Raw genomic sequence first — 26,898 nt, 5'->3', positions numbered from 1 at the left:
AATATCTGACATGTCATCCTTGCCAGCCATAAGACTAGTTTAACAAAACCCGGCTCAGCACCCTTTCATCGGTTCAGCTCATAAATTATGTTGTCCTGCTCATCTTCCTAAAATGAAGCCAAATCTACCTCCTATGGACTCCAGGTCTGAAAAGAGATCCATATTTACAGAGTACATGTTGAAAAATAAAAGATTCTAAATTTCCAGGTTGTGTATTTTCTGTAAAAGTGAAAAATAAGCATTTGTAATTGGGCTTAAAAGCAGTTCCAATTACGGCACACCTGAAATATGCCATACTGATGTAAGTTGAAAATACAAATTCTTTTCTGTGGTATAGTTCATCAGTATTCAGAATTTCAGTCACTCTCAGTTGTCAAGGAGTTTTTGATCTCTGTCAGCTCCTCCGGGTTTTGAGGCAGAAAACCAGCTGTTGCTTGGTCTATGAACAGGGCTGTACATGCAAAGGTACCTTCTACACAAGCCCCTTAGCATCCGTGACCCCCTTTCAACCAGTTGCAGCTTCTGAAAACCTCCTACACAGAGATTTTTGACCTGGTGTCGATCACATCCAGTGGCCACATGTGGACAAACAGCAGTTGTAATTATTTCAAACAGCGATCTTAGTTTAAAACACCAAATCAATCACGCTGGGCTGGGCTCTGGTGCTTCCTTGTTGTTCGGTAAAGACCTAAGGACTATGGAGCCAGTGTCAAAGTGAAATAGAATATTATCTGGAAAATGAGTGGTTTATTGAGTGAAAGGGAGGGCTGCATAATTCCTATTGTCAGTTGTACTTGGTTACTTGTTTAACTTTCTACTGCTCACTAGGTAGGAAACATGCAGTAGATTTTAAAGTATGGATACCTTTGAATGTGACTAAGAAAAGCTTCTTTGTCCAATATTATTTCTCTAATATCATCTTCACTAACGCTCCCTCCTGTCCATTATTAAGATGAAGGTTATCTGTAGCAAATCTTAAGTTTGTTAAAACCTTGGTTCCTTTCCTTGTTAAGAGAGAAGTACAGACTCTCCTATATCATCTATCTATCTATCATAATATAAATATTACATTCTGATTACAAATTTAGGTTAAATATTAACCACAATCTATCAATAATAGTATAGAATACTCTTTCTTCCCCAGTGGGACCACCTGTAGACAGGCTCTGGCTGAGAAACAGACAACTGGCCGACCAGTAAGTTGAAAGGATCTTGTAACCGTGCTTACTCCAAATACAGGGGACTCATTCATACCAAATGGCTTTTTTTCCCTACAACTGCCAGAGCACATTTAATATTTTCCAAGTCTGCTTGTTGAATATGCCTTCCAAGTGAAAGTGCTACATTAAAATATTTTTTTTGAGGGGCAGTTTTATAATTGAATTAATTTGTTGCTTACTGACTGCAATCGCTGGAGATTAGAATAATATATTAAAAATGCCTCTGGCATAGTCATTCTATTATTCAGCTGAAATTTGAAAGCAACGTAGCCTACAAGCCTGCCACAGCACATAGAGCTTGAGGCCCTGACTATGTCACCAAGGGGACACAGGTGCTCTTGGCGCTGCTTCCTTGCTTCCTTGCTTCCTGCTAAGAACAGCACAAATGGTTATTTCTTCAGGGCCACAAATGAATTTTTCAGCACTCTGCTAGTGTAAATGCAAAGGATGTACTAAGTAATAATATTAGTAATTTCCTCCCTGGTAGATCACCATGGAAGCAAATCACAATGTTGTCTCCACTGAAAATGTGACATGATCTGACATTTAAGGGCAGTTACTGAATCTGCAGGATAGAAAATGATTTTTTTTCCTTCAAAGACCTGTCAAAACAATCACTTAAAATAGAAACAAGTAAAAGGAAATGCCTCACTCTTAAACACATCACTGCCTGCACAAGGAGACATTTCCTTAAATAAAACCCAGCCTGCGTAACTTGATGATATTTGCTTATTTCCCCCTCTTTTCTGTCAGCAACTACTGCTGTATCCTAGATCACAAGTCCCCCACTATAGGTATCCTCTCAAATCATTCAGACCTCTAAAGATAAAAGTTAGAATCCTCCTATCTCCCCCTGCTGGGTAATTATTCATGAATAGTATTGTTATTTGATAGTTTATTCCTTTAACCACTACAGCTCTTCAAGCTCCCCCAAAGGAAAATTACCAGTTAAAACTGAATTGAAAAATCTTTCCTTCTGACGAGAAAGCTGATTTCCTTTCATGCTAAAATGAGACTGTTTCATGTTTCATTACATCCAAGTTCGGAGCTATAGGCATACCATCTTGAAATGCTGAGCCAAGATTTTAGAGCCAGTATCTTACAGAACTTTATTTGAGTCTACATTCATCTGATAAATTGATCTTAATAGAGCGTCATGTTTCAGGCTCTAGAATGTTGGATTGTGTCAGATTTTAAACTGGCAGATCTGTGTAAAAATGAATATAATGTCGGTCTTTATCAAGAAGAGCTTTGAGAGTGGTACCTACATCATAAAATCAGAGATTCTTCAGATGTAGAGTGACTTTAAAAAGTCTTCAAGTTGAATTACACATTTCATAGATGAGAAAACAAATTTAAAGGCCTTGCCTGGGCTTCTACAACAGCAAGTTGCAAAAAAGGATCCTGAATATGTAGTTTGCCTGGTTCACAGTTTGCTTAAATGATAAGAAATAAGAGAAGAATTTTTTGTTTTCAGTTTAGATCAAGGTCCAGTGTGAAATTTAATGACTCAAAATACTCTTAGATGTCAAATTATCTACCAAAACTTTCCAAAATTTTAATTTATAATTAGAATATTGAAAGTATATTTCCAGGACTTTTGGAAAAAACTGCGCAGCTGTTTAAACAGAGGGGAAATTTTAATAAAAGAATATCAAGGTTGGGATAATTTCCACTGGCTTAGAATCAAGATTAGCATTGGTGGCTACTGAATCACCAGCAACATTTAAAATGATTTCTTCATTTTAACTGAATTTCAGAATCTAATTCAAAATACATTAGGTCAACCACAGGAAAAGCCCCTAAATTAAGAAATTACTTAGAAGACATAAGACTATGTCACTGCTTGGAATGTCTAGGTCATAGAGTGCTTCCAATAATCATAGACAAGTTTGCTACCAAAGAAAGAGCAGTATTATGCAAAATCGCACTCAGAGGAAGGAGTCCTCCCCGTAGGGCACTGCATGCACTTCTGGACATGACAGTCTAAGGGGAGGGCTACTGTGAACTAGAGGATACCAGAGCATGGTCACCAGGAAGATGATAGTGGGCTTGGGAACCTGGCAAATCAGAAAAGACTGAAGGCTACGGGAATGAGAAGAATTCCATTGGCTTAGAGCACAGGAACATTTATAGTTAAGTGGTTGTTGATTTCAGATAGTCAAAGATTCAGTAGTTTAAAGTCTGGGCAACTTGCAAATCAATGGAAGTGTTTGAAGTAAAGAAAGAGATCTCTCATGTACCATATCCAGTCATGTGATAGCTGCTTTATAGATATTATCTATTCATTCCTGACAAACAGTCCAACTAGTTAGAATTATTATCTCCACAGGCGAAAAAGGATTATAAAACCTGTGCAAGTAGCAGACAGGGAATTTTTATCTTTGTCAAATGGAAAAACCACATTCCTTCTACTTTATGATTGTGATCCTTTGAGCACAGATTTCTCGCTACCTCTCAGAAACTGGCAGGTGTGATTTCTTGCTAGTTGCTTGATTAGATTAAGCAACTTCTAAAATTACTTTCATCTCTACCTTCCTGTGATTCTTTGATTCTGTTAAAACATAACTGCACACTCTAGAGATGCATATTTTTTCTACTAATAGAATAGGTGACAGTTCAATAAGAAATAGGGTATGGGGCAAAAATCAAAGAAGGCAAAGCACGTTGACACTGTATTTAATCTCTAAAGTGGTTCTTGCTCATTCTTATCTATTTTCAGAATTAAAAAAAACAAAAGTGACATATTTCATTGTTTAATTCTCCCCGGTATCACTTTTTACATTCTTCTTCCAATTTCACTCTTTTAGTTTTACAAAGTGCCTGGAAAATTGGAATATCTTCTTGTCAGAAGAAGCAAGGCTCCAAGTAGTGACACTTTCAGATAATATTTAACATTGCTTTGAAAAGAAAGTGCAGATGCTCAGAAAAACAACTCAAGAAAAGTTTGATGAAAGTGTCTTATAAACAACTTTAAAAAGGAAAAAAGAGAGAGAAAGAGAGAATGAATTTGAAGTATAATTGCTTCCATCAGACCATTTTCAGAGAATTGATTCCAATTTTGATCTTTGAATTTTAACAAGGAGAATACTTGGATGAGGTCCAGAAAGAAATATCATAAATGATTAAAGGGCTAAAGAAAAATGCTTGTGAGGAAGTGTTTAAGGTTAGTTTTGTTTCGATAAAAGAAGGCTAAATGAGATGTGACTGCTATGTTTAAATGTATGTAAGACAGTGGTAAAATAATTTTTGAGGTATTACATTGTGTTTTGCTCTCTTATATTTTAGGCTGTAGCATAAAGCATGTTCCTCAGGGATTTTAGCAATGCTGAAAGCAAGCGCTGTCTGAACTAAATAGATTTGCTGTTCTTTAATCTTATGACAGAGAATATGAGGTGTCCATTGAGGGGGCAAGAGGATCTTTGAGGGTTGAAAGAGAAAAGAGCGGGAAAGGGAGAAGGAAAGGGAGGGAGGGAGGGACAGAAATGGAGAGGGGGAGGGAGGGAGAGAGAGAGAGAGAGAGAGGGAAACAGTGGGGAGAAGGCAAAGGGACAAAAGTTGGTGCCCCAGAGGGTGGATCCCTGTGCATTGTTCTGTGTCTGTGCCTGGGGAGGGGTGGGGAGGTGTGCAGTATGGCAGGGCACAAGATGCATCTAGGGAGGCTCTCCCTAAGTCACTGGTCCACCTTGCCAACAGTTCCCTTGTCTTGAGCTTGGCTTGGATGTAAGGAAATGAAGGGGCTTAAAGATACCATAATGAATAGGAAATGGGCACATAAGCAGCTGATGACAGATATCGACAAGGCTTCCAGAAGTTTCAGTGCAAGATAAGACCCGTGGCAAGAGGAAAGCTCAAAATAATAGAGACTGACTTTCCACCAGCCTGGTTGGACAGGAGCTGAAATGTGGAATGAAGTTTGTTTAAGGAAATTATTTTAAAAGTAAACAAAACCAAACCATATACCTTAGTTCGTAAACAGGTAAATAGGGTGCTTCTACAAAGAAATAAGTACTTAGATGTGGATATATACCTAAAACTCATTTTCTATTTCCCATGCAGTGTTATTCGCCTTTCTTTGTACAAGAGCTCCTACAGGATGACTTAGTTTTGATGGCTTCAAAATAACAGTCAGAGAGAAGAAACCAGACTAGTCACTAAAACGCTCTGTAAATGTGTTTGTGGCTAAAAAGTACTTAAAAATATAAACAACCCTTGCCTCACTGCTCTAGTTTGGCACTCTCCTGGATTGGGGAGAACTTTTATACCCCAGTGAAGAGGAAAGTAACAAGCAAAAATATAAGACTTCTGATTCCATTCTTGATAAGTACCAGGCAGAGGATAATGAGGTAAATCCATTGAGAGCCAGATTTCCTGGTGGGGCTGTCCTTAGCTCCCAAATAAAAATAAAAGTCCATATATGCTCATGTTATTATGAAAGTAGCTTGGGAAAGTAGCGTAGGTATCAGTAACAACAGATACCCGTTTGGAATGTGTAACAGGAAAGAACATCAGCCCAGCTTCCCAACATCTGTTTGATTAAGTTTCAGTCTTCCCTTTTAATGGGAGAATGTTAAGATCTACCCAATAGGATTATTGAGAGATAATGTAAAGGCACCTGCACCTACCACATTCCCAACAATAGATATAAGTAAATAGGTAAATTAAAAAATTCCCTCTCTAGCCCTCCTTTTGTTAAATCTCAGTTTCCGTGCGGACAAGGAGTACCTTGACGAGATGTGCAGCTGCTCAGTCCCAGCTCTTTCTCCTCTAGTTCTCTCTAATGCTGAAGTGCCCCCAGGATTTAGGACAGCACACTTTACCTTCCTGTACTATATATACTGCCCTTAGGCAGTGTCAACCAGTCCCATGACTTAACTATCATTGTATGATGATGAATCTTAAATTTCTCTCTCTACTGTACACCTCTTCTCTGAATTACAGACACATATATTGCATCTTCACTTGGATGCCTAATAGACATTTTAAGGTAATGAAGCATGGCAGAATATGCCACCCCCAAATATGCCACATTGGCATGAGGACTATTTTGAGCTAAAGGCACTTGAAAGAAACAGCAGGTGCAGGAAGAGTGCTCTGACCTCCCCTTTTCTTCCTGAAAGCAAGAGATAAAATTCCTGCGTGAAAGATGCCCTCTCTCTACCAGCAGGAAAGAAACATTCTTATCACCAGATATGGGGAGTCAATGCTGAGAGAATTCTATACAACAGACCTAGATGAAAGAATTCTTATCTTCCTTCAGCACCACACCCCGTGGCCCCATATATTTCAGTTATTTTTCCACAATTGCTTTTCTTTCTTCAACCTAGTATAAAAGTATTTAGGTTTTGACACTTCTTTGGGTCTTCATTTTCTGGTGAGAATTGCCATGTATATGTAAAATGTGTATGCTTTTCTCCCATTAATCTGTCTTAGGGCAGTTAATTCTCAGACCCAGCCAGAGACCCTAAGGGGGCAGAGGAAAAGTTTTACCTTCAGTCCAGTTTCAAGGTCACATCTTAACTTGAGTCCGCCTCCTCTGCCACCATCCCACATCAGCTCCTTCCTTCTTTCGCATCACAGAAAATGACACTCACCACTCTCAGACATTCATGTTAAGCACCTCAGTTCTCCCTGATTCTTCTGCCCTCTTTACACCCCACAGCCATCCATCCATCCACCCATCCATCCACCAATCGGACCACTTGGCAGCATCTCTACTGCTGCGACCTGCCTGTGCCCCTCCGTCATCTTGCTTGTACTAACAGAAACCGTTTTCCTGCCTTCACCACTCTTGCTCCTCTATTAAGTTTCAGTAAATCCTGATGTACCCATTTAGACAAATGGCAAAGCCACCAATGCACTCTTCTGGTCGTATCCTGAAACCATTTCCCAAAGAGCTTTTACAGAATGAAAATCCAGCTGCATCTCCGTCTCCCATAGGGAGCCAGGCTTGTCAAAATAGCAGCAGTGCTTATCCATCCGCAAGGAGACGGAAATATTTTCAACTGCTCAGCACTGAGACGAAGCTCCTGAATCATAAAGAAGTTCAGCTATATCTTCTTTCACCACAATCTCTTGGGTTTCTCAGGTTTTTCAATCCCCTCCCATCCCTGCCATTTCTATGGGATTCCAGTCAGCGAGGTAAATCTGCCAACCTTTTTCAGTGGTGAACTCCTGTTCTGGGTTATCCTTGTTGCATCTGAAATGGATGGAGTTGAGTACGGACCAGTACCAACATCACCACCGCAGTATCAGTATTATTACACATTCATTTACACCCCATCTTGGAATTGGACACGCCAAAAGAATCAGTTTAGAGTTTTTGCCCCTGGAATTGTCATTATCTCCTCTAGGAGGATAGGGTCTCTCTCTTTCTCCCCCTTTCAACCTTTTCCCATTTCTATCCCCAGCTCTCCCTTTATTCCCACCATCCCAAGCAAATAGCACGTTGCTACAATTTATTTTATCAACTTCTGGAAGTCAAGGCTTATGAAAATCGTTGTGAAAGAGAATAAAAGACATTCAAGAAGCTTAGAGTGTAGTTTTTGGATACAACAAGTGCATGCCTTAAAAACAACAGTTACACAACTGTTACACAATGACAGACTATAAAATATAAAATCCACCAAGGAGGAAGGACCCCAAGGTGTAACTCAAAGTGCTTTTTACATATATTATCACTAATATCTGCTGCAAGGATTCAAAGATCAGGGAAGGCATCTTAGAGAAATAAACTTTTGTTATGGATGATGAAGGCCGAATAGAATTTCAATAGTTAGAAATTGGATGGGGTTGGGGGGATGTAAATAACATGGAAAGGCATGGAAACAGGAGAATGTCAGATACACTTGGGAATGACCCACAGTCTGCTTTGGTTGTAATGGGCAGCAGGAAATAGCAAAAGCAGGAATATTAAAATTAGGGTACTTTCTATTTTTGTAGCTTATCTAGTTTAGACATTTTCTAAAATAAACACATATTTTGTGATAAGAAATTCAACTACCTTGTTTTAAAATGATATGGGGCTATGTGGCAAACATTTGTGTCGTCGGTAAAAACTTAGAATTCTCTAAGTGGTGGGTGGACAAACACTGAAGATTTGTGAGCAGTGGAGCAGTGTGATTAGCTATGTACAGCGCCTAGCCACAGTAGGCAGGATGGCTTGAGCCAGGACTGCGGCAGGGATGGAATAAACCAGAGACATGGAGACCAATTAGGAGGCTATTAAAATCGTCAAGGCAAGGAATGATCAGAGCTTGAACTTGCAGTGCATGAGAAGGGTGAGGAAGTTACAGGTTCTAAAACAGAAGTAATTTGAAGTAATTTGAAAAGTAGACTATATATTAAGAGTTTAGGTAGGGGGAGATCAGGGAGAGAAAGTAAAAAACAAAAAAATTCAGGTTTTAGGGGGAAATGTATTCTGTTCAAATATGCTGTTTTTTAAATTTTTATTTTTATTTTTTTATTGAATGAAAGATTCTTTATGTTCTATAGTGCTTTATAGTTTTCAAAAGCTTCACACACATGATTTCATTTAATCCTGTAATAACCTTTTTTCCCCTCTACCCCTATATTGCCCCTCCCTCCTTCCCTCTCCCACTGGTAACTGCTAGTGTGTTCTCTATATCTGTGAATCTGCTGTGACTCTGCTTCTTTTTTGTTTTAATCACTAGTTGGTGTTATTTTTTAGATTCCATATATAAGTGATATCACACAGTATTTGTCTTCCTCTGTCTGACTTACTTCATGAAGCATAATGCCCTCCAAGTCCATCCATGTTGTTGCAAATGGCAGAATTTCATACTGCTTTATGGTTGAGTAATATTCCATTGTGTGTATATGTATATATACCTAATACATATACACACATACCACATCTTCTTTATGTATTCGTCTGTTGATGGACACTTAGGTTGCTTCCATGCCTTGGAAATTGTAAATAATGCTGCTTAAATATACTGTGTTTGATGCAAGACTTTTAGTTAGACATTTATAATACAGGGTAGGTCTAGACAGGATCTATACCATACATTTGGAATTTTCCGGCAAAAAGTGGGCTAATTAGATGAAGTCACCCATGTAGAGAGTATATGATGAGCAGAGATGAGGGCTGAGGGTAAAACTCTGGGGAATGCCTGCATTTGTAAGGCCTCTAAGGAAGGAGCCAGACAATAGACAGCAACGTAAGAAAACAGGCACAGATTCAAAGAAAGAGGATGTAACCAATGTGTCCGCTGGAGCACGGAGGTTGCAAAGTAACTAAAGGTCACTGGACTCCATAATTATGTGACTTGTAGCCTTTGACTTTCAGTAGAATTTTAGAAAGAGAAATTCGTTTATAATCAACTGATAAATGAGCAGCAAAGAATGGAAGGCATTCTATTCTATTTTAACTACTGTGTCCAGAGCCCTGATGGTGAAAGGAAGGAAGAAGAAAGACAGCACAGAGCCTCGAAGAGTCAAAAGGACTAATGAAACTGTTTTGGGATATGTGAAGTGAATATGCTTGGAGGGACAGAGGAAAGATTCAAGAAAATGGGATAGTTGGTCATCTCTTTGTTTTTCAGGAAAAAATAGATATTTACGGGTTGAGGACTAGCTACAAAATAGAGAGCTTTCAATGTTTATCGAAAAGTCCTTACTAGGTGGGAATCTGCAAATCAAAGCATTTCCTGACTCATCTGAACATGGAATGGAAGGTAAACATAACCTAATTAGAAGCTTCATCTCTTTCCCCTTTGTGACACAATCAGAACTTTTCACAATATATCATCAGTGCTTTAGTAAACAAATAAAGCCAAGATTGACTTTCTGATCACCTAACCATTCATGCCACAATAACGAATGCCACAACTAGAACATCTATGCTTCTGGCAGTGTGGTTGGAGTAACATCTTTGCATACAGTTTTGAAGCCCAATGTCATGTAAGTCCCAAGAGTTTACACTTTACATTCACATACAAATTTCAATGTATATTTCTCCTGAACTGATGCCTTTTCATATGGCTCTTTGGAATGAAGCCTTCCCATGATCATATAAACATAAAAATTAGAAGCATTTTATCAACACATATGACTATCAGATTGACTATACTAGTATGCATTGTTCTGCTTCCTTTTTAATTTCTAATACTGCTAATGACCTGTAATTATCCATCACTTGATTTTGTAGCCAACATGTTATTTTCTGATTATGGCCACTGGGAAAAGCCTTACAACTGGCTTATCAGAACTTCAGTACCTCCCGGGAGCTAATACATGATATTAAAAGACATCCAGCTATCTTCTACTGATACAGATGGATGCTTCCTCTTGTTTTTCTGTTCAATTCTGGGTATTTCTTTTCCTTTTTAAAATTGGTTTGGTACTAATCTAAGTTATAAGCAATTGGCCATGGATCTTGATTAATTTCCCTTTGTGACCTATACCTCTCAAGCCCCTCTAAGGATATAGAATACAATGCCATGAGAATAATATTTCCTAAGATATTTGTGATGAAATGAGTTGGGAAAATGCTGAGTTAAAAACTCAAACAGGACTCTTTATATACATATTTATCCAGGGAATATTTTTTGAGTACCAGCTTTGTGCCTTGAATAGTTTGAACTGACTACAATCTAAGAATAAAAAGAAAGAGGAAGGGGCAGTGATATAGAAAAAGCTGATGGATCCTGAAATGACAGAGACCCCAAAATTCCTGGCTAAAGAAATTGAACATTACTCTCTACGTAGTGGGAGTCACATGACTGAAGTTGAACTTCAGGAAAAACTCTTTGGGAGGAATGTGTAAAATAGATTAGAAGGTGAGGGACTAGAGAAAAGAGCAATTAAGAGCCTACTGCAGTGGTCCAGGTAAAAAGTAATAAAGGTCTGGAGTAAAGCAAAATAAATACAAATGAATGAGAGACTATATATATGATAGATGGGGAGGTGGGGTGAATCAACATCTTGAACCTGCCCTATAAGAATGATAGACAGAGGTAGCAATTATAAATCATAAGACCCAGGAGAGAGTATTTTATCTCAGATACATTATTTTCCTTCTCTGTCTGCTTTTGTAACTACACTGATGCAGATAATCAAACTGAGTCTAACAGAGCCATTATTTCTGTCACTTGCAACCATTTTCTGCAATAATTCTTGAAATGGCTGTGCTGTTTGCCAAACAGATGGCTATCGGGGAGAGTACAAAATATCACTCCGAGCCAACCATAGTAATGGCTCCGAGTCAAATTTCTGGTTAAAATAAAAAATGTGTCAGTAATTTCATTCCAGTAGAACCAAAAGAATTCTAAGGGCACCACAATTTCCTTTTCCATCCATTTGGTTTGTGCTTTGTTCCACATCCGTCAGAAATCGTATTCTGTATCGACTCTCTTCTGTTCAATTGAGTAAGACACAGAGACACAGAGCTTAGAAAAAAGGGTCTTTTTTCCTACTTTCCTCTTGTTTAGGCTCCCTCTGAATTTCTTAAAGCTTTTCTTAACTCAGATCGTTGGAGCTAGAAGGGAACCTTAAAGATCACCTTGTCCAACCCATTCATTTTTCAGATGAGGAAGCAGAGGCCTCCAGAGGAGGACCAGGAACTCATAAGTGATCCACAGGGTGCAGAGCTGGGATTGTGTGCAGAACAATTAGATTAATGATATTCTTCAGTTCTCACACAATGAAACAGAACCTCCTCTCACACCCCATCCCTAACAGAAAGGAAGGAGCCCTTTTCTCATTCCTCAGGATTTATACACTGTGAGGACAAGGTGTCTGGTACCTTGTTTCGGGGAAATGCCCCCGGGCTTGGGAGGGAGCAGAGCTGGAGACTGTCCATATATGACTCACTGTGATCTCACTGTTCCTCAGAAATCCCTATGGTACTTTGGTTCCTTTTTCTAGATAATTATGGCGTAAAATTAGCCTTTCTGAACCTGTCACTGTGGCAGCTGCTGTTCCAACTTAGAAACCACTGAGAATTCCAGGAAGGAAGAAAACTAGTGGATGGGTTCCTGTAACACTCATTCATAAAGCATCAACTAAGCTCACAGAAAGTTAATAATAAAGGGGACCACTTATTGAGTGCTGACTCTTTCACGAATGCCAATCACTTAACCCTAATGATCCCCTTTAACCTTTACACCACTTCTGTGAGGTAGGTACAGAGATTCATTTTGCAAATGGGACAACTTAAGAGACACTAGGTAGAATATCCAAACTTACACTGGTAATAGAGGTAGAGCTAGAATTTGAATCTGGTTCCTTCTGACTCCTAAGTCTGTGCTCTTAATACTGTGATGTACTTTCCTTTTCTACATTCTGCATTGTGCCAGAAACTATGTAGATTATAGTACCTGTATACATGGCCTTACAGTCTACCCAGGGTAGCCCAGCATACCCAGAATTATTAGAGAAAAACATGTAGTATTGCCATACATGAAATAAAGGTTTTTAAAAAATTTTTTTACCAGTTTATTATAAATGATAATAAAATGATAACATAATATAGGATATTTCACATGCTACAATATGAATGAAATGATACTGAAGATGATAATCTGATGAAGAGGTAATAGGGTGAGGTCCACAGGGTCCCCCAGCACAGGAGTTTTTGTCCCTTATGGAACTGGGGTGTGTCACCTTCCCAGCATTTGGATGTGTTCACCAATCTGGAAGTTGATCAAATCTCTTTGTTCAAGAGTTTTTATAGAGCTTAATTTCCAGCCCCTCCCCCTTCCAATCCTCTATTCTGTTGGTCTTTCTGATGGCCAACCCCATCTTGATGCTATTTAGAGGCTCCAGTCTCAGAAATCTCATTAGCATAAACACCTATATGCTCAAAAGGGATTTCTTTTTCTGTTTTTAAACTTTTTATTTTATATTATATAGAATTTGAAGAAGAATAGATACATGTATATGTACAACTGAATCACTTTGTTGTACACCTGAAACTAATACAACATTGTTAGTCGACTATACTCCAATATAAAATGAAATAAAGGTTTTGAATCTAAAGAGTTCTCAGTGTGGGCTTAGGCTTAGTTAGGGTGACCACACATCACAGTGTGCCTGGGGTAGCCCTAGTGTATGCCGCCTGAGTGAGATGGAGGGAAGGAGAGAGGACTTCTAGGTATTAACAAAGAAAAAAAGGAAAAAAGAGAGAGGCAAGGATTTGTGGTGTCATGTTTGTTACATGTTTGCTGAATGAGAGTGTAGGGACATGTATTTATGTAAAAACATGGTGAAAAGATGAGGGAGAGAAACAGGGCATGGTCCAGCAAAGAGATGAGGAGATGAAATGACACTACAAGATTATATGTTTCTACACGCTCTACTTGGGTTTTAGAAAAATTAGTTTGAAAATACTGTGCAGGGTAGATTGAAGTAGAGAGATTGGAAGCAGAAAAACCAAGAAAGAACATATTGAAATAATCAAGGTGTGAGGCAAATAAGAAAAGACCAGGGTGGCAAAGAGAACCTGTCAAAGCCAAAGACATGTTGAAGGGAAGAAATGGCAGACATTCAGTCAACAAACAAGTAATTAAGCCTTACATCACTGTTGATGATTATATTGGTCCCAACTTCTACATGCCATCATCATGGGCAGTGAGAGAACAATGCAGGATTGCCTAGTGCACTCATGATGCTTTGGGTCTAAGGGGCAGCAAGTTGAAATAACAGCACACGCTACCCAAAGTTTTTATACTCGTTTAAAAAAATAAGTGATGGGAGAATTGTATCATATAGCACAGAAAGTATAGGCAAACTGAACTGCTTTCACGTGCAATTTAACTTCAGCAAAACAGTATCATGTCATAGGAAAGGAATTATGCTAACTCAAATTTTGTTGGTTTTGTTCTGTGTAATTTGTGTATTTGTTTTGGCTTTCTAGTTGTATAAGTGCTAAAGGCATGAGGAGTTCATACCTGGTTTTATGTTTGGCTATATGTTAGTAACATACTAAAAATAGTTTATGTCAGAAAGGAAAGTATATAATAATTCTTCTTAAAGAGGTCAACACATGACTCAAGTTTGAGACATAGATCTAATACAAATATGATTGTTATTTACATCTCTGGCTTTGACAAGGAAGTAGTTATCAGTGATGTTCAACTGAACAGTTTAAGTGGCCTGATGGATGGGAGTCAAATGACAATGGGCTAGGAAGAAAATATGGGATTAAAAAGCAACAGCAGCAGTTGAGACCACATCAAGAAGTGTATATTATGTATGACAGGTTCTGAAGGAAAACCATAAACTAAAGCAATACAAGCAGTAAAACCAACTATATAAGCTATGATTGATACTCAAGACTTAGTAAAGTGTTGCACTTAGCTAAAATATGAGTTTTGTGGTTATGTGGTGAACATTAAATATATTTCTTTCCAGAAAGGTGAATATATCAATAGGCAGGAATTAATTTTATGGTCAAATTAATAAATGACAATTTGAAAGATTCATTAAAAGGTAAAGTCTTAAGAAATATGGAAGACAATCCAGGTGACGTATCTAATTACCCCAAGTCACAAATCATTTAACAAAATGTCCATGGATCATATCCATGTGCCATTGATTTAGGAGCTGATTTTATGACTTTTGGTCAGGTTGTTGAGCTCCAGAGCCACATGGCTAAAATACTGACTTTCATTCTTTTAATTCCTCTAAATAAAAGCAAATAATTCATTGAAAGGCAGTTGCCAAGAAATTGGTTAGGGGATCATGGACACCTGACTTTGTATAAATAAAATCCCAAAGTTAATCTAGGTATGAACTAAGATTCTTATAGGGAAACAAGAAGCTAAAGTTTATCAGGATGCTTATCCTTTGGTTTTAGAGAATTGTATCCTAATGGATTACATTTTAGTAAAACAGGAATTAGCTGTCGCTCTCATTACTTCCCATTGGAGAAAGATTAATAAAAAGTAAACAGCTGATTGAAAGCCAGAATACAGATTATTAGCCTATGGATTCCTATTTCTATAAATTATTAAGTTTTTTAAAAAATTCCCAGTAGATAGCACCGTACATATTATATAGTGATTCTATATTTCTTTATAGCACTCTGCCCATATACTGGTAAGACAATCCTGGGTTTGAATCTGTCTTTGCCTCTTGCTACCTCTGTTACTTGGACAAGCTACTTAATTTTGCTAAACTTTAGTTCTCTCATCTTGAAAATGAAGATGATAATAATATTGTCACATACAGGTTAATATGAAAGTTAAATACACACATATACATAAACAAACACCTACACGTATAGTATATTTAGCATGCCAAACATATATTATGTGCTCAATAAATGGTAGATATAATTATTGGTGTCCTTATATATATTGCTAATTATTTATTGAATAAATGGCAATGAAATAATCTACAAGATCTTTTACTAATGGCTAATGAAAAACATACAATGTAACAAAGAATCATCTCTATGAAAGTTGCAGTGCACAGTAATGATTTTAAGAAGAGAATATTTAAGAATTATTTCAAATAATACTTTGTTCTAATGATTTATACATTCTAACAATGCATATTGTATTACTCTTTAAATAGTTTTCTAAACTTTACAAATACAAATTTGAAGGGCTGTTGGGCAGTTTGATTCTTTTGAACGAAAAGATATTTTATTTGTAGAATATTGCTTGCTTGCTTTTATTATTACACATGTTATGATGTTTATTTCTCTTATGTTTCTAGTCCATGTTTAATTTAACCAAGAGAACTGAGTTGCTCAATCTTATAATTCATTGTAGTCTACCTGAAATAACCATTTAATTCTGATGATTTTTTTAACATCTTTATTGGAGTATAATTGCTTTACAATGGTGTGTTAGTTTCTGCTTTATAACAAAGTGAATCAGCTATTCGTTTTCCTCTTTCTGACTTACTTCACTCTGTATGACTAGGTCCACCTCACTACAAATAACTCACTACAAATAATGTTTTGCTATAATACTTTCAATCAAAAATCATTAATATATATTTGGATTTTTGTTCAAATATTTATACCTTGAATAATTATAAGTATTCAATTTAGATAATAATTAGAGAGGTTGGATGCATACTAAATTATTAAAATGTATAATGGTTTCTAAAGAGAAATAATGTTGCTCTTTTATTATTAAACTAGTTCATTTATTCCCTAGGAATTACTTATTTAAAATTTGTTTCTCCAGAAACTGCTACCTGATTACTTAAGTATAACCCATGTTCTTCCATGTTAATAAATATAAACTAAAGCAATAGCATATAGGTATAAATTAAACACAGAGGTTTCTTTTTCTTCTCTCTACTTCTCCTTTAAAAGGTACATATTTATAAAATAACATTAATTCTCTGAAAACTCCTACAGTCAAAGAATACACTGAATACTTTCATTAAATATCATTTTGAAAATAATGCCTTTATCTTATCTACTGGCCAAAATTTACAGTGCTTAAATTGCCTAGTTTCCTAAGACAGAATTTCCCATAGTGTGTCCCATGAGTTTCGATGGATGGATGTGTAGTGCTGGGTTAACAAAAGTCAAGCTTCTTTATAGTGGAGTTTTCCTAGGACTTCAATATATAAATGTGTTGGGGGCTTTTGGGAGCCAGAAACATGCTAGTTCTTGGACTTGAGCAGGTGTTTCTCAGGAGGTCACTTTGTAATTTTTTGTTAAAGTGTGTGCAAAGGACAGAGTGCTTCAAGGACCCAGGGGTTGGGAGGAAAAGGGCTGTGGAGAAGGAAAAGGCCAGGAAATGAGTGATCACGTGACAGGTCACTGACATGTTCCTAAGCACGTAGGAGGGGACTGATCAGATGTGTGTTTCAACATAAATATTAATTCTACACAGAGGATGAGTTTCTAGAAGGCATTCTGGGGAGAGAATTTTGTGAGAAATGGTAATGTCTGATCCAAAGCAGATGCTAAGTAGATACCAACATTCTGTGTTATTAACAGAAAGGAAATCTGTGTGTTTCTAGACACTGGTGATAGTAGTGCCAACGTTGGTATCTGATTAAGAAATATGAGAGATCCTGACTCATATTCTTTGTCCCAGTGGTGGGCCACCACATTCTCATCTCAAGAAAAGTTAAAATTGTACCTGTAGTCATGGGCCAGCTTCTCAAAAAATACTTTAGATATGCTTGAATGTTTAACTCAGAATCTACCCACATCTTTCAATCTCTAAGAAATCATGGAGAAGATAACCTACATGTAGAAAATTGTGGGATGGTAGTTACTCATTAGCAATCTCTCTACCAGAGAGAGTAAAAATGATACAATAAGAACCCCAACTCAGGTCTTTCTTGTGTCGATTTTTTTTTTTTACCCGGTGACATAAACTCCAGCAACCATTCCCTCATCTAGTGGAGGCTTAACTTATTCCTACTTGAATTCTGGCTTATTAAATGCATAAGTAGGCACAATCATTCATCCATGTTCGCAAAATGTAATTCACTGCTTTAGTAATAAAATACTAAATGATGCCTATGACAGCCAAAGGAATGAATGTGTCTTCCTAAAAGCCTAAATGGTGTTAGGGAACTATTTGGACACTGGGGAGATCTGTTCTTTTTTTAAAGAAATATTTTATAATTCTAATCAGCGTATTGCTAAATGCACTTAGTGATATACATCATCAACCTTTGCCTTCATGTGTTTTCTTCAGGTAGCATTTGCTGACATTTTATGCATTAATTTAGAAACTTCTGATGGAAATGTAGCTCTACGGGTCATTTAAAAGAATACTCTGATCATGCTATCATGCTGTTCTGTCATCCTGTTATATAGAAAGTAAAATACAACAAAACCTGCTGGCTGCCCTGTGGTCAGTGTAATAAGTTGGGGAGCCCGACGCTCCATTTTTCATCTGTTTCTGCAAAAGTGAATGCCTTCAGTGTAGTATCTGGAAACACTGCTACTGTATCTGAACGCTTTTATATGCACGTATGAGATAATCACTGCTGCAAGTTCAAGTTCATTGCAGTCTCATTTCAAGTTCCAGCTGGGAATTAAACTAAAATTGAGACTGAAATGGGTTTTGTTATCCTTATTGTGCCGCTTAGAGGAAGATGGTTCGTGATGATAGAGAGAGTGATTGCCTCTGGGTCTGAAAACACAGAGTTTGACATCGTTCACTATATAAACACACACACAATAAACTAAAAATCAGATTATTCCACTGATAGTCCAGAGAGTCCCTTTGTTTTTTTCTTTTATTGAGAACTAACTTAATTGTGGGTGTCTGTTTGCCTGTATTAAGGATCTGCAACATTTATTTTAATACTTTTCCAATCTATTACTAAAACTAGTGCTGTGATTATAGGAGGCTGGGTAGTCACAAAGGATTCCTAAATCATGCTTAAATATATACACAGATAGATAACAACATTGTTGAGTATTAAGTATTTAGGAAATGGAGATAACAACATACATAAGTGACAATCTTTATTACGCACTGTCTGTAAAATAGGAATAGACGAAGGTCTTTATATCTGTGTTATTTATTCAGAATGATCTGCTATACTGAATTTGCATGCATGCTTCACAATCATCTAATTTTAACTATAATCACTAGCTGAAGACTGCTTACTAAGCATTTTGTGACATAAGAGTGACCAAGTATATACATGTGTGTATAAGATCCTATTCACTAGTTTGAACTTTTTAGATTCTTGACTTGGCCTCATTATTTCAATTAATATTGCTTGTGGACCCACTCTGTGCATCTGTAATTCCAAAGTCACAGGAACCATGGAGCTAACTATTATGTATCCATTTTCAATAGCACAGTGCATTAACGTTGGATTGATAGTTAAATAGACCACTATTAATACTGACAATCACTGATTTCTAAGAAGCACCTAAAAAAAGATTTAAACTCTGCATTCCTTCTTGTCATTTATAATGATACACACAACTCTGAGGTACAAATGAACTCTGGACTTTTCATATGGAAGAGGCTATGGTAAATACAACCATCAACCCCAAATTCATAAAGTAAAGCAGGTCTTTGTCAAATAGGGAAGTTATTTTCTATCTTTTATCTGATTCTCATATATACTTTAAAGCTGATGAGATAATGCCTATTAAATTCTTGAAAATAGTACAAGTAAATAGCAGAAAGGAGGCAATTAATCTACCCACCTGTGTCCCATTCACAAACGATTTTAAAATGAACATTACTCTATCACTGAGCTATTATTTCTCAGATCGTGCTTTAAAATTTTTTTTCCTTAAACATCTTTGAGGAAGCTATTTTAGGTCCAATTTGCTCTCTATTCCAGCAGCCTACAATAGTTCAAGAGACTAGCTACTTTCTAGTCCAATAATATGTTTAAAGCACTGAAGAATTCATATACCACTCTCACCTAATTATGAATGAGACATTCAAGAGCAAGAAGGGTTTGAGATTTTAAAAAAGAGAATAGAAAAACTAAAATGAAATTCTATTTTGCAGAATATTTTTAATAAAATTGAAAAAACTTAGTCTAGTGTTACAACAAATGGGGAGGGTTCTTGCACAAAAATTCAATTATGATTATCTATTGCAAGCTGTCTGGCTCTAACACAAGCTTCTTCTCATTCTTGGAATAAAGGATGGAGGTGAATTTGAGTAGTAATGATGTTTACAAGAATTGAAAGGAGGTCATCTAAAACTGAATCTAATGGGAGAAATTAGGTTTTGGTTTGTATCACAGATTTCTAGCCCAGATATACCATCTTGGCTGCCTCAGTCTGATGAAGCCACTTATTTTTTATTATTATTATTTTTTTAGATGTTGGGGGTAGGAGTTTATTGATTTATTTTTTGCTGTGTTGGGTCTTCGTTTCTGTGCGAGGGCTTTCTCTAGTTGTGGCAAGCGGGGGCCACTCTTCATCGTGGTGCGTGGGCCTCTCACTATCGCGGCCTCTCTTGTTGCGGAGCACAGGCTCCAGACGCGCAGGCTCAGTAGTTGTGTCTCACCGGCCCAGTTGCTCCGCGGCACGTGGGATCATCCCAGACCAGGGTTCGAACCCGTGTCGCCTGCATTAGCACGCAGATTCTCAACCACTGCGCCACCAGGGAAGCCCTCATGAAGCCACTTATAAAGGGGAAAGGTGCAGGCGGGTTAAAAATCATGGAGAAAACCTATGTATTTGCAGAGGGATAGGGGCTCCTAAACCTGGATACTTATAAAACTCATATTTCTAGTTTTTCTAAGGTCATTGCTTTCTCAGAAGTCATAGCTTGATAAAGTAATCTACTTTTATATTTACTGTCAATACGTGCCAATCTTAGGTCTCTAGTAAAACATGCCGAAAATTCGAGAGTAATCAATAGCTTTTTTTACTTAAGAAACATCAATGTCTCTTGTGGGTGAAATATGTTCTTTCTTAATTTACCTGTCTCATAATAATGCCGAGGTCACCTTCTCTCTGAAGCCCCGACAGTATCCCACACTCCCCTCCCCTCACCTCTCTGGGAATTAACTGCTCCCTTAACTATGTTTCCAAAAGCAGTTTATATACAATATCATAAAAACTTAATCTGCCATTATTTATTTGCCTGTGATTCTCTCCCAAAAGGCTTTGAAGATTTTCGAGGACAAGAAACACATCATATTCATATATATCTATATATATCTTTAACATGAAGCATTATGCTCAGTAAATAATGTGCACTCAAAAATTGCTTTCTTCTCTGATATAAGAGAGTACTCAGAACCATCAATTCCTTATAGTTAATGGCTTCTGCCATAGTGGAATAATGACCTGGAATAAAATGAAATACTTTGGTAGGAACCATGAATAGGGTTCTGGTCAACCAAGAACAGCCTGCGTAGGCCCTGTGCTGCAGAAAGAAACAGAGCAAAGAAGTAGGTCATCATCAGGCTGTCAATTTGCCTTTTGTGGTGGTAAACAGACCTTGAGGGAGACGTGGCTCCAGCCCACCAATGGCACAAAATTGAGCTAGCTCAGGGGTCTGATTGTCCACTTCACTTTCCCCGCTTCGTACTTTGGGTGGGCTTTTATGAGAAAAAGGAACAATGCAGGTCCCTTGTACCTGCAACTCCTCACTGATATCCTGTTCTCTTTGACATCATTGCCCTGCTTGTTCAGTGGGGAACTGAAGTGAACTTGAACCAAGTCCAAATTGTCTATTTCACTACCTTGCAAACTTGGTTAAGACTTTGTGGTCTGGTTAGGCAAACAATCAACCACAATTTGGTTCCAGAGTCATTACATGCTATGCACACATGACAAAGTTTTGGTTTTGTAGCTTGCACGAGTTTTCAATGTAGGTGTTTCACTGTGCCCAAAAAGACTTGTCTCCATGAAATTTCTCTTTTAAATATTCATTTCTTTACTTATTTACATAGATGTTTGGTTAAAGAGCCCTTAAATTACCTATTAATTAGATATCATTGTTTAGAAATATGTTCTATTATAAAACTCAGCCCCATTTCTTAAAGCATAGAAAACATATAATGTGGCCACCATACTTATTTGGGCCACCATACTTATCTCATGGGTAAGGTTGACAAGAATAAAAATATATACATTTAAATTTCATCACAAAATATCAATGATCCCAGTAGAGCTTGGGAGAAAGCGTGTTAGACAGCAGTATATATTACAAAGGACTACATGTTTCAATTTATTACGCAGTGAGACAAAATTCTTTTATAAAGGTCATGAAGTTTATGGATCCAGGAACAAAGAGCTAAATATAGATCAAGAGAGACAGCCTAGGCTCTTAGAAGCACGGGCCTGGAGTCAGATGGCCTCATACCGCATGCTAGCTGTGAGGCATTGAACAAGTCCCTTAGCCCCTCTGGTGCTGTTTCCTCATTTTAAGGCTTAATCTTTAGGTTTAAAATAAGGTTTGGGGAAGTCAGTATTTGTCAAGTGCTTAGAAAAGTGACTGGTACCTAGTCAGCATTATATAAAGGAAGGAAGGGAAGGAGGGAGGGAGGGAGAGAGGGATATGCAGAACTTTGGCTTATTTTACTCTGTGTTCATATTACATTTAGAACATGGTGTTTAATTCTGTTTGTAGTTATTTATGAAGGGCATAAAAACAAAGAACGCATTGAGAGATGGTGGCAGTCTATTTTAGGATGGGCAGAAGGAGTGGCATGTAATTTTACATCTTAAAGGGATTGAAACAATTAAGCAGAACATGGCAACCATCTTCAAATACTTGAGGGTTGACAAAAGGAAGGAGATACTGACTTACTCTCTGTTGATCTAGGCAGATGAGTGGATTAATGACCGGAAGTTCTAGGGTGACAGAGCTCTGCTTCACATGAAGGTAACTTTTATGAAATGTATAGCTGTCCGACTATGGAATGGGTTGATACACAAAGTGACAACCTCCCTCCTATTGGAAATGCACAAGTAAAGGTTTGCTGATAATCTGTCAGGGATGCTGTATAAAGAATTCCTGCCTTGGCTGGCAGAGTCACTAGGTAATCTCTAAATTCCTTTCCAAATGTTTCAGTCTTAAAATAACATTAATATGAAAAGTTACAAGTGCACAGAAATGGAGGTGGTTTGAAAACTGACTTTTAGGAGAATAACAATCAAGGCTTGAAAAATAACATTTTATTCTGTACCAAAAGCTTGTGGTCCTTCACCAACCCATGAAAGTAATGAGCAAAGTAAGTACTCTGGCATATTTGGGGGAAGTTGACGTGTCAACATATGGTTAGTTTCCTTTTCTCAATTTGTCTCATTTTGACAAGATAACACGATGGAATTTTTTTTTTTTTTTTTTTTACTTAATATTAAACATAGTTGTTGAAAGAGTAGTGTAAGAATGGGTATATCACAAGTCATAATGATTGGGTCATCTGAATCAAGGTGTAATTTACATATAAGATCAAATTAGGTCTACGAAGCAAATATTAAATAATTTATATACATATACATACACTTATATATTGCTCAATATCTATATCTTTGGCCTCAAAAGCAAGTCAAAGAGTAATATTAAAAAAGTTCATTGTGGGCTTCCCTGGTGGTGCAGTGGTTGAGAGTCCACCTGCCAATGCAGGGGACACGGGTTCGTGCCCCGGTCCGGGAAGATCCCACATGCCGCGGAGCGGCTGGGCCCGTGAGCCATGGCCACTGAGCCTGCACGTCCGGAGCCTGTGCTCCACAACGGGAGAGGCCACAACAGTGAGAGGCCCGCGTACTGAAAAAAAAAAAAAAAAAAAAAGTTCATTGCAATTTACTTTTTCGTTTTAGTTATTTTATTTGCGTCATAAGTCTTACAAGGGTGCCAAATTCATTTTGAAAAAAAAAAAAGTGGCTTTATTCTCTGAAGTGGATTTAGACTATTTCTTCAAACACAGGGATCTAACCTTGCCTCAGACATTTCTGTTTAAATTCTCACTGTTGCTCAGAGAAGCACATCTTCTCACAGTGGAATCAGTTCAGGCTCAAGAAAGGAATGTCCTGTTTTACTCCAGCATGCCTGCTCTTGCAAACCATCACGTTACGTTCAAGTACAGAACCTTCCACTGAAGAACCTGCCACTGAAAAACCTTCCACTGAACTTAATTAAAGGGCTGGTATAGACTTAAATACAATATCTAGATTAAGAAATAATTACTTTATTAGCCTATATTCACCTACCTAAGATATTGCCAAGTTTTGGACTAGAAGATACCTAGCTTCCCTTTCCACATGGATTCAACAGAAAAACATTCTAGACCTGAGGTATACGTCTTGATATATGGAAAAAACAATGTTGACGATACTTGTTTAGATTCTTCAATAAAATTTTTTTTTTTTTTTTTTTTTTTTTTGCAGTATGCAGGCCTCTCACTGTTGTGGCCTCTCCTGTTGCAGAGCACAGGCTCCGGACGCACAGGCTCAGTGGCCATGGCTCACGGGCCCAGCCGCTCCGTGGCATGTGGGATCTTCCCGGACCGGGGCACGAACCCGTGTCCCCTGCATCGGCAGGCAGACTCTCAACCACTGCACCACCAGGGAAGCCCTCTTCAATAAAATTTTTGACCTAAGTTGAAATACTATATTTTGCTCTTAGGTATCTTGGTACTAATAGAGATATAAGGCCACACGAGGATAATGGCACAAAAGCTTTCTTTTATATGTGAATGAGAATGCTGCCTCAGTAGTCATTTATTTATTTTTTGGAAGGCCTTGGCAAGAATATCAGATTGCCAAGCATTTTCCTTTGGAGGAGAGGTCAACGTCTATGGGGAGTACAGACTATCTTACTTGTAGCAACTTTTCTTTTAGCTGCCGAGGAAAATATTGAGTCCAGATGATCTAGAAAGCAGAAGGCCTGCCTCTGTAGGGGAGAGAAAGCTCTTCCGGCCTGGAAGACCCCCTACCGTCCACCCTGGCCAAGGGGTCCATGAGACATGAAAGTTGACATATGCCTTTACTTCATTGAACCTTACATAAATAAGAAAGCTTCTTTTTTCCCCTATCTTCCACATACACAGGTCCAGATTCTTTCAAGGTCTTTTAGTTTTGCTTTTTCTTGATTGTGATAAAATGAATTAAATCAAAATTTTGCTTCCATTACTAATCAAACTCCAGGAGGAAATTAGCGGAGTTCAGCAACATACTAGCAAAATGTGCTAACACCATTTTAACATTTAGTTGGAGATAAGCCTATTCAAAGGGCAATTACTAACTTTTAAATTATACTCAAAATTTTAAAAATACACACACATAAATTCATTTTTCATTAGCAGTAATATATCAACAGCCCCAAATTCTTAAAGCTTTTTAAAATATGGGATATTTCTCATTTTCCTTTCATCCCAGAGTCCATACCAAGATTTTTAGTGTTTCCTTCTTTTGTTATTCAAGGGATGTGAGTGAAGGTGGCAAAAGACACATAGACACATTTATCATAAAACTATATAAAGCAGATTGCAAAAAAAAAAAATGCCTTTCTTTTACCTTGCCATAAATAGAAGAAACAAAATAGTTTCCATTTTCCATTATGATCTGAAACGGTAACCTCAGTAACATAAGGTTTTAATTTATAAAGTAACGTCAAGGATTGCCCTTCGGGGAGGTTATAACACACTATATGAATATCAAATAGTATTACTTTCTAAAAATAGATTTATTTAGCCCCCAAATAAAGCTTCATGATTTAGAATTAATTTCCAGTTACGTAGGGCATCTATACTCTTGTTCAGGAACCACACAATTTATTAGCGACTTTAAAATTATTAACATGGGCAATAAAATCATACAGTAAAAGTATGAGATTAGATCATTCCCTAACACCATACACAAAAATAAGCTCAAAATGGATTAAAAACCTAAATGTAAGGCCAGAAACTATCAAACTCTTAGAGGAAAACATAGGCAGAACACTCTATGACATAAATCACAGCAAGATCCTTTTGGACCCACCTCCTAGAGAAATGGAAATAAAAACAAAGATAAACAAATGGGACCTAATGAAACTTCAAAGCTTTTGCACAGCAAAGGAAACCATAAACAAGACCAAAAGACAACCCTCAGAATGGGAGAAAATATTTGCAAATGACAAAGGATTAATCTCCAAAATTTACAAGCAGCTCATGCAGCTCAATAGCAAAAAAACAACCCAATCCAAAAATGGGCAGAAGACTTAGACATTTCTCCAAAGAAGATATACAGACTGCCAACAAACACATGAACGAATGCTCAACATCATTAATCATTAGAGAAATGCAAATCAAAACTACAATGAGATATCATCTCACCAGTCAGAATGGCCATCATCAAGAAATCTAGAAACAATAAATGCTGGAGAGAGTGTGGAGAAAAGGGAACACTCTTGCACTGCTGGTGGGAATGTGAATTGGTACAGCCACTATGGAGAACAGTATGGAGGTTCCTTAAAAAACTAAAAATAGAACTACCATATGACCCAGCAATCCCACTACTAGGCATATACCCTGAGAAAACCATAATTCAAAAAGAGTCATGTACCAAAATGTTCATTGCAGCTCTATTCACAATAGCCCGGAGATGGAAACAACCTAAGTGTCCATCATCGGATGAATGGATACAGAAGATGTGGCACATATATACAATGGAATATTACTCAGCCATAAAAAGAAACGAAACTGAGCTATTTGTAATGAGGTGGATAGACCTAGAGTCTGTCATACAGAGTGAAGTAAGTCAGAAAGAGAAAGATAAATACCGTATGATAACACATATATATGGAATTTAAGAAAAAATATGTCATGAAGAACCTAGGGGTAAAACAGGAATAAAGACACAGACCTACTTGAGAATGGACTTGAGGATATGGGGAGGGGGAAGGGTAAGCTGTGACAAAGCGAGAGAGAGGCATGGACATATATACAGTACCAAACGTAAGGTAGATAGATAGTGGGAAGCAGCCGCATAGCACAGGGAGATCAGCTCGACCACCTAGAGGGGTGGGATAGGGAGGGTGGGAGGGAGGGAGACGCAAGAGGGAAGGGATGTGGGAACAGATGTATATGTATGACTGATTCACTTTGTTATAAAGCAGAAACTAATAAAAAAAAATCATACTTACGTAATCCAACCCCAGAGGAAAAAGATTAAACTCAGCAAATGCTTGTTGGAATTTGGGCTTTCCACACATTTCTCATGTGGTCAAGCTGAACCCATGGCAAGTCTACACAGCTGCCTCAGTTGCCTTTTGACTTTATGACCATGTAATATTTGATCACATGG

The 26,898-nt window shown here is 37.6% G+C and overlaps 1 protein-coding gene across 8 annotated transcripts in view; it reads right to left on the bottom strand.

The window, feature by feature from the left end:
* INPP4B (inositol polyphosphate-4-phosphatase type II B) overlaps positions 1-26,898 on the bottom strand; it is a gene marked incomplete at both ends in the record, with an annotated part of 346,425 nt that overhangs the window by 2,051 nt on the left and 317,476 nt on the right. The gene's annotated exons all lie outside the window — the stretch shown is intronic.

This window comes from Hyperoodon ampullatus, assembly GCF_949752795.1.
Source record: "Hyperoodon ampullatus genome assembly, chromosome: 1".
Lineage (NCBI taxonomy): Eukaryota > Metazoa > Chordata > Mammalia > Artiodactyla > Ziphiidae > Hyperoodon > Hyperoodon ampullatus.
The sequence above is the reverse complement of the archived record's forward strand: the minus strand, read 5'-3'. Positions and strand labels throughout refer to the sequence as shown.